Below are 8,928 nucleotides of genomic sequence, written 5' to 3'. Positions count from 1 at the left end.
CCCCAAGCATGCACACTTAAAAAAAAAAAAAAAAAAAGCCTTGACTATATCAGTCCATTGGGCTGTCATGTACCTCTGGCCATAATTGCTACTGGGAACCTGTTGTGTCTTTTAGGGATCTCTCATTAGAGGAGCAGACCTAATGTCAGTCTAAGTAGGCTTAAGGAACAGAGAAATCTGATTGCCTGCTGCCTGAAAATGTCCTTGGAAGGAAATGTTTGTAAGACATCTCATACGGACACTAGTTTATTCATATGAAGTCTGGTCTCTGTTTTTTGGAATGTATGACTGCCACTAGTCTTTTTTTGCTGGTTCTTGTGATCATGTGGCTGTCAAATGATGATTTTTTTTTTATATAGTTATTATGATTCAGACACTGTCCTTCACTGACTAAATTACTTCAAATGGCTTGATAAGGTCTAATAAGTGCACAAGGTTGTGTTGAACTCAGCTTTGAACACCAGGCGTTTTCTTCCCTATTTTTAGCTGTTTTGATTAATTTCAACACTTATTTCTTACTAATGTAACAGGAGAGGAAGTAAATATTGCTTACTTTGCTTCCAGGAGAAGTGTCTGTATTGTGAAATAAAAGCCCAAAGTTGAAATCTGTGTTAACCTAGAAACCTGAATACAATTCTTCCTTAACCAAAGCCTTTCAAATGTTGACGTTCTTTCTTATCTAGGCCAATAACAAAACCAAAACCCACAGCACTATGAGTAACAGGGCTAAAGAACAACCATCATTCAACAGATATTTCTCACATGAAAAATGTTTACAACTGTATTTTACACCTGTACCGGTAGGTGTTTGTACATTTGGTTGTATTTGTACAAGGAGTTTCACATGGATTAAGGCACAGAGCTCATTTAGGATAAACTCTCCCATGAAACAGCAACATTTATGTTTTCTGCCATGTAGTCTCTAGGTATGGTGTGGTGCGTGTGATTCTTCCCCCCCCCCCCCTTTGGGTCACTGCCACAGCCATGATTTCTTCCTTAAACTTGCTATATGATACTGTCTAGAGTGAATTTCATTGACTTGCTTAGAAAGTTTCTTTTGTGTTCCTATTCTCTGGCCTTTGTATACCTATGTACCCATTCATGTTTACACTATGAACTCCTTGAGGCAGAGACGTCCCCTTCTTGAATGGGGGTGCAGTGAGTGCTAACTTGGGCAAATAATCTTCTTTACTGTATTTTATATATCATCAAACATAACAGCAGCTGGAGACATCTCCACATGTGGCAGCCTCTGCTTCTGTTAAGACGCTTGCATGGGGGAGGGAAGGGAGCCCCCTCACTTCAAGGGCCCAGTCTGACTCCCCCCAAGACTCTGGTAGGGGTAGCTGGGGGGCACTGCATGGCAGGTGGGGCTCCCTTCCCTCACCCCACCTTTCTTCCCCAGCTGTACAGGGAGGAGACAGAGGCTTTCTGTGTTTTCTTTGTGACAGCCCCTGGAGCCATGCTGAGCTGGTGCTGGAGCACTAGTCCATCCCACAAAACCACATGGGATGTGTCGCAGAATTGCCTGAAATTAACCCTCACAGAGATCCCATGGCACTGTTCCTTACAGTGTCCCTGTCTGATACTTCATCAGATGAGGGTTACATTTTTGCACAATCATCCATTTTAAAAGTGCTCTGTAGCTGTGAATGTTTGTTAGGTTATGGCTGTAAAGCGTTTTCTGGGGCCTTGTCATGTGAAAAAATTTAACTTCTGTAAATGCCCGAAGTGTAGTCCTTAGAAACACAGTTTGACTTAATCTCTTTAATTCAAGGTCACATCCTGTTGATTTTTGCTTATGTCTGTGATCCCAGTGGTATAGATCTTCAGCTTTTTAGAAGGCAGCTGAAGGTATTGAGAATCTGGCCTACTGACTTCTGGGATGACTTCTGAAAGGCTTAAAGCCTGTAAATTTGCCAAGAACTTTTTTCACTCCCAGTGACTCAGATGAGATCGTTTAACATCTCACACATTTGGGCTGTTGTTTTTTCTATTGGGTGGTGTAATTCACTGAAACTACCTTCAATTTTCTGTTGGATTGCCAAGCTTTTAAAGAGCAAATTAGTGCTTCTTGTAACTTGCATATTGTTTTAGAAATGCCTTGTGAGAATCACCCAGGCACTTTCTTTATACTGATGACAATCTGAAACCCATTATTGTGGGAAATTTTAACTGTGGCAAAACGATTATATTGTATTGTATTGCAGTGTCCAAGTACGTGACTTTAATCAAGCTGCTTAGAGGATTGGATCACCTCCCTCTAGATAGGAGAGATCTCAACTGCCTGTTAAGGCCCTACTCGGTTGTGAAGCATTCAGTACTACCACATGGCTTGCTAATGAATTGAATTTGAGTGTGTTGCTATGGCAAGAAAATTATTTCCTTTTAAGAAATAAAAAAACATGCATTTTGCTTTCATATTAAAATATGTATGGTGACAGGTTCCTCATCATTCCCTTTGATTAAACATTCAGGGAGGGGGTGAGTGAGGCCTAAATATTGTGTTCTTTCTTTTGGGACCTGGCTTAATATGTGGAATGGATTGTATTGTCCATCTACTGCCTTTCTGCTGGAAATCTGTACCTCTTGATTTCTTTGCTCTTAAATAAGTTGCAAATGAGCATCTGAGAGAAAAGAGTAGTTTTTGGCCTGTAACATTAGACTGGGAGGATTCTACTCCTGGCTTCACCCAAAATTTTGGTTTTGGGTAAGATGTTTAACGTTTTTTTTTTTTCTTCATTTCTGTCTAATGAGGCTTAGGAACTTATTTAATGTATTGTAAAGTGCCTGGATATCCACAGATGAAAGATATTGCTTTAACTCAAAAATGTCTGACTCGTGGACTGTATGTGGCCTGCAGGCTTCTCCCTGACCCCATTGTTGTTCCTGCCATGGTAGCTAGGTTCTTTCTGCTCTTCTTCCTCCTCTGACTTTTGCTTCCTTCCTCTGTTCCTGGGACTGGGTACTGTGGCATGAGGAATTGGGGTGCTTGTGCTGTACATGTGGCAGGGGAGGGGGCCAGGCTGTTGTGCTGCGGTATAACAAAGGAAGGAGCCAGGTGGGCATCATGTGCAGCTGGGAGCGGAGAGTTTGCTGTGTGTATGGTAGGGGAGAGAGGGGCATGTGGCAGGTATGGCTGGGATGAGAGCAGCTAGACTGCCTATGCTGAGCACACCGTGAGGTAGGGGGAGGCATGCTGGGCTGCGTTAATGGCAGGGGAGAGCCCAGAGGGGCTCTTAGGTGGCAAATAGCCCTTGGGTCTGGTCTGTGCCTTGTGTAACCCCTAGGACTACAACCTGCAATGGAGGCTGCGTCTACATGTCACCCAACAGTAATGCAGCCATGTGCTACGGTGATGTAGTGATCATTTGTCTACATATGATTACCAGCTATGTTGCTGTAAGGAAGTACTAAAGCACGGCGCTGTCGCAATGGTACTAAAGTACGGCGCTGGTGCCATTGCTGTACAGCAGTGTGTAATTGTGCCCAGAGAGAAACAAATCCAAATAATGCTAAAAAGAAATAGATCATGGCCGATCAGTGATATGCCCATATAATAAAAACAGTCAAAAGTTGGGGAAAGGCTCCAAGAGTTTAAATTCCTATTAACAGTTGTTTTTAACTCTGTGCTTGGCTAATCCTGAGAGCTATAGGAAAGCATTGATGACTATACAGTCTAGAACAGCTACTCCCAGAGCACTCAAGATTTTAAAAGTAGTGATAGTGGAATCTGCAGCTGACTCACACTGCAGGTCTATGTGAGTAGGTGGCTAGAGAAGCTTTTCCCTCTCCCATGTGTTTTCATGACTGAGAGAAGATTCCTGAGCCTCTGCCACAGACTTTTGACTTGCATGAGGGGAAAACCAGAGAAAGTTATGGTGGGAGGGAAAGTGGAAGTGTCCTCCCATGTTTCAGATAAGTACCTGACTGAAGGTAACAGAACCTTTGAAGTTCTGCAGAATTTTCTTTTGGTAACGAATGAAGTCTGTGGTATGGTTCATGTGCTCCAAGTTAAGTCTCATTGAATCAAGACCCAAAAATGTAGATCTGTTGTGTCTTTGTCAAAGTGGGCAATGTGCTTTGGGTGTAGTGTGGCTCAAATGCATTAGTGTTGTGAATAAAGGGAGAGATCTTGGAGTGGGTAAAAGAGAAAGGGAAATCACTTGAAAAGAAGTCTGGGCAAACTGGAGGGAACAAAAGGAGATGGGGGTTGGGGGTAGGAAGGCAGAATTGTTGGCATAGGGCAAATTGAGGTAGTGCATGCAAACTGAGTTGAGCAAGATGGTTTAAAAAAAAATCAAAATCCCCATTTTTGTGTGTGTGTGTGTCTTTGTTTTTGTTTTTTTGTTTAACCTACCTCATTAGAAATGGATAACCTGTGTTAATGTCTAAATTTAGTACAGCCTGTTCAAATCTAAAATTCGTATTCAAGCAGTACTAGTTGGGTGCTGATTCGATTCTGAGGAGATTTGTCCTTATTTGGTGGCTGAATCTCCAAATCTGAATCAAATCAGGAGACCAATGAAAAGGTCCAAATCAAATCTGAAGCCCTCTGAATTGATTCAGAGAGCTCTGGAGATTTGGGGAGTCCCCACTCACCGCGGCAGGGAGCTGGACCCAGATTCTCTGCTGGTAAGTAGGGGAAGGGGCTGAAGGAGTGGGGAGGGGACTATGGGGGGACCCCTGCCAGGTCCCATCCCCTTTCTTCTCCCTCAGCCCCCTTGAGTGCCCCCTGACCCCCCAGCTCTATCAAGGGCTGCCCCACGCAGCCCCAGAGTACCAGCCCTTTTTTTTTTTTTTTTTAAAAGCCCCACACTCATGGGCTCCTGCCAGGCTGGTGGGGGATGGGGGCGGGGGGGGAGGAGCGATTCCTTGCTCAGAATCGGATTCAGCCAAATAGATATGGGACAGTGATTCAAATCGCCAAATTGAATCACTGTCCCCTGACTTGGCCGAATCATCTGAATCCGAAGTAGATACTAGCCACTTCGCACAGGACTACTAAGCACCTGAAACTAGTTTGTGGAGCCACTTTGTTAGCTTTTGACAGCAGTCTTCTCTCTGGGAAGGCCTCTCTCAAGCATGCCCCATCTTCCAGAGTCATAACAACTAAAGTCCACTCTGGGTGGAGGCACCCCTGAGCAGCTCCACTGCTGCATTACCTCTTTTGGTGGATTTGGGCGCAGGTGGGCATGGTTGAGAAGACCCTCCCTTGAGAATGCAATATAGACATAAGTCTGGTCCTTCTTTGGAAAGTGGCTTTCTTTATGAACATGAGGAAAAATGTAAAACGAGGATAAAAAGATTATCTAAATATTGGTTTATTTACATCACATTTAATGGTTTCCTCCTTTTATAGTTTAAATTGTGTTTGAAATGGGTGATTTAAATCACGTTGAACTCGTATTAGGTAAAATCTTGAGGTTTTAAAGTGACAACAGAGAAGAACTTGAAGTGAGAAAAGTAGGTTATTTTAGTAGCACGAAGGAAAGGTACTTGGAAAGTGTCTTGTATAGTCTGGAAGGAGAATAAGTGGGAGAAGGAAAGGGCAGCAAGAAGGAACCATGCCGTAAAGTACAAATAGGGCATGGATTTATGTATGTGCCTTTGTAAATCAAAAGGCACTTGGAGACCTAGCTGCTAGATTCCATATGTAGTCCTGGACAGAGAGAGGCTAGGGTTCTAGCATTCATTACAGATGAAGATGGAGTAGATTTTGAAAATGGCAGATGGAATGCTTGAGCCAGGGCCAGATCTTATTCCCTATGAAGCCCATGACAAAATCCCTCACGGAAGTCAATTTTCCATTTTCATATAATGTTACACAGTCTACCCTTTACCACACTTTTTATGTCTTCTTCAAACCATCCTGTAAATAAACCTCAGGGACTTGCAAGAAACTGATTAGATCTATTTGTTACACTGTCTGCTGTGTTATGGAGAACAATAATCCAGGGTGAAACTTCATGGCTGCACTTCTCAGAAGTAAATAACCTTTTTATGGTGTTTCATTTAAAATTCCATTTGGGTTATTTATTGCAAGGGACCTATTCATGCCATTGTAGTTATTGGTGTGTCAGGCTTTCCATTACAACCCAATGTTTTCATGAAATTTATATCTTAGCCATACAAATTATCTTTGCACTGGAACTTGACAAATATGGTCTCAGACAAATGTGTGATCCTTTTTTTGTTGTTGTTTTACATATCTTTTTGAGAAGCTGGGTTTGGAACTTTCTTTTGTGAGACTCAAAAATGATGATCAAGCTTTTTTTTTTTTTTTTAAATTGTCCTGTGTTCCTGCAGCTCCAGAACAAAGCTATAGAACATATAAATAGATCAGAATTGCCGTTTACTTGGTCAGATCATAAGTCCATCTTGCCCAGTATCCTGTGTTACACAGGCCGTGTCCAGACAAGCATAGACATTTTGATTCCCCAGGGACAATTAGCAGCAGGACCCCTTGTGCTGCTGTTAGTTGTCCCCAGGGAATGTCCATGCCACGTGACAGGTTACTCCAGGTGGGGTAGATCAGTCTGGGGACACTTGCTGGCTCTAGCAGCCTAACCGGGGGGCCAGGGAAGCTGCAGCTGCATAACTCCTGAAGCTTGGAGCCTGGCTGGCAGCTGGAATGTAGCTTTGGCCAGCCAGGCTCCACTTTTGGTCAGTGCACGCTGTCCCCCTGTGTGTGTGGTTTTTTTTTTTTTTTTTTTGTGTTGTTGTTTTTTTTTTTTTTTTTTTGTGTTGTTGTTTTTTTTTTTTTTTTTTTGTGTTGTTGTTTTTTTTTTTTTTTTTTTGTGTTGTTGTTTTTTTTTTTTTTTTTTTGTGTTGTTGTTTTTTTTTTTTTTTTTTTGTGTTGTTGTTTTTTTTTTTTTTTTTTTTTTTTTTTTTTTCTGTGTAGGTTTTTCTTGACCCCTGGATGTCCATGGGTCAACCTGTTTTTCCCCCTCCCCCTCCATTGCAAGGTAGCAGTGTGGGAACTGCCTGAATGTGTGTCATGTGGCGCTGCAGATGGGTCTGTGGCACCACATACATGGCCACAGTGGCAGAGAGTGGATGCTGAAAGGGATGATGAACTGCATATGACCAGGGTTTTTTCCAGTGTTCCTCTCTCATTTGCAGCCTCTGGTATTTAAGGTCTGAGAAGTTCTAATTCTGAGGCTGTCTCCTTAACTCCCATGCTTAAGAGCTATTGATGCCCCTTTCCTCCAAGAGTTTGTCCAATACCTTTATGAATCTGGCTAAACTGCCAACTTTCACAACAACTTGTGGCAGTGAGTTCCACATTTTAATTGTATGCTGCATGAAAAACAACTTCCTTTTGCTAGTTTTAAACTTATTACCTACTCATTTTGTGACCTCTTCAACATTAGTCTTAAATTTGCAGGTGATGGATATGTAGAAGAACCTCTTCTGAAAAGAAAAAAAAAATGGATGGACTTACTGACCAAGCGATAGCACATGAATGTCTGCAAATAAAAATCCCAATTGAATGAGAAGGATGATGAACAGGGGCCAAGACTTAAAACCCAACCAGAAAATGATTGCCTAAAATTAGGCTTCTGTTCACCCTGAGGAACTTAAACCAAGTGACCTGGTTTTCACAAGTACTGCACATACCCATTGCTCATGTTTGACTTCACCAGAAGCTGCTACTTGCTCAGTCATCTTGCAAGGGTCTAAGGAGCTGAAATAGGAATCTAGAAGCCTAATATTAGACATCATTTAAAAAAATTTTGCTCAAGTCTCTTTTGGACACTTATATATGACAGTTTACTAGTTTTATTTTATATCTGTAAAATGTCCATTACCATAATATAAGACGCATAGATATTGTATGGAGGTACTGATTGTGAGTTCATAATTAAAGCTGTGCCTTGTTTTACACTTCAAGCTGTCATACTATAGCTGTAAGCCATAACAAAGAGCACATATATCTCCCAAATTCATAGCATTTTTCAGTGCAGAATGAATATTCTCAGAATTTAATCTATTAATTGCTTTCTGAGTTGATGGAAGATTGGGTCCTTGCAGAAATTCAGTATCTGTGTTGGTCTTTCTTTTGTCCTGTGTAATTTTAACAAGGGAATAACACAGAAACCTCCAACTTTTCATTCATTAAAAAAGGTATTGAAATCTTTCACATATGCTGCTTCTGAAAAACAGAGACCATAATTAAAGTGAATTATTAATATCTACTGAATCTTGTTATAATAATGTATGATTTTAGCTGAACCATGTATGGAGTTTAATTTACTTATAAATGGGGTCCTTTTACCATTTAAAGGAGGAGAAAACACAGGAGGGTATGAAATAAAGAAATAGCCTTTACAAACCAGTGTGGAGGCCTGTTGGGAAGTTATGCTGCCTTTTGTCACTGGTATTTTGAAGGGAAGGTACTGTGACATGTAGCAAACTTCTTTCATGGAGGATGTGCAATTTGAAGCTTCCTGGGGTAGCCAGGTTGAATGCAGCTTCTTATCTCTGCTGGACTATAAAGTGATTCCATAGAATGATATGGGCCCATTTATGTAGGGAAGACCTTGTTATAATGTGCAGTCAGGAACACTCCCTGATGTGATAGATGTAGCTCAATAGAGAGGTTATGAATAAACTGAAATGGAAGTGAAATCAACTTAGTTTTATTGTTTTAATTGACTCTATTGTATTTCATTCTACAGTTAAAAATCCATTCTCTTAAGTTCTTAACATTTAAGGTACGAACACAGATAAGGACTGTATAGAGTGTATATAAGGACTGTTTTGAGTGTCCCTTTTTTAAAGCAGAATTTTAAAATTCATTTTTATAGTTTTTAAGTGGAGTCTAGCTTGTTAGGCGAGGGACAGGCATTCAAAAAGCCGGAGCCTGGATTGATTCAACCTTTGCAGATTAGTCTAACCTGCCTAGGTTAAACTGGTTTGTAA

The 8,928-nt window shown here is 41.2% G+C and overlaps 1 protein-coding gene across 4 annotated transcripts in view; it reads left to right on the top strand.

Annotated features, from left to right (window-relative positions):
- KIAA0930 (KIAA0930 ortholog) overlaps positions 1-8,928 on the top strand; it is a 160,801-nt gene that overhangs the window by 852 nt on the left and 151,021 nt on the right. The gene's annotated exons all lie outside the window — the stretch shown is intronic.

The sequence above is a fragment of the Gavialis gangeticus genome, unplaced genomic scaffold, assembly GCF_001723915.1.
Source record: "Gavialis gangeticus isolate Ggan-Ray unplaced genomic scaffold, GavGan_comp1, whole genome shotgun sequence".
Taxonomy (NCBI): domain Eukaryota; kingdom Metazoa; phylum Chordata; order Crocodylia; family Gavialidae; genus Gavialis; species Gavialis gangeticus.
Note: the sequence above shows the minus strand (reverse complement) of the source record. Positions and strands in the feature narration are given on the sequence as shown.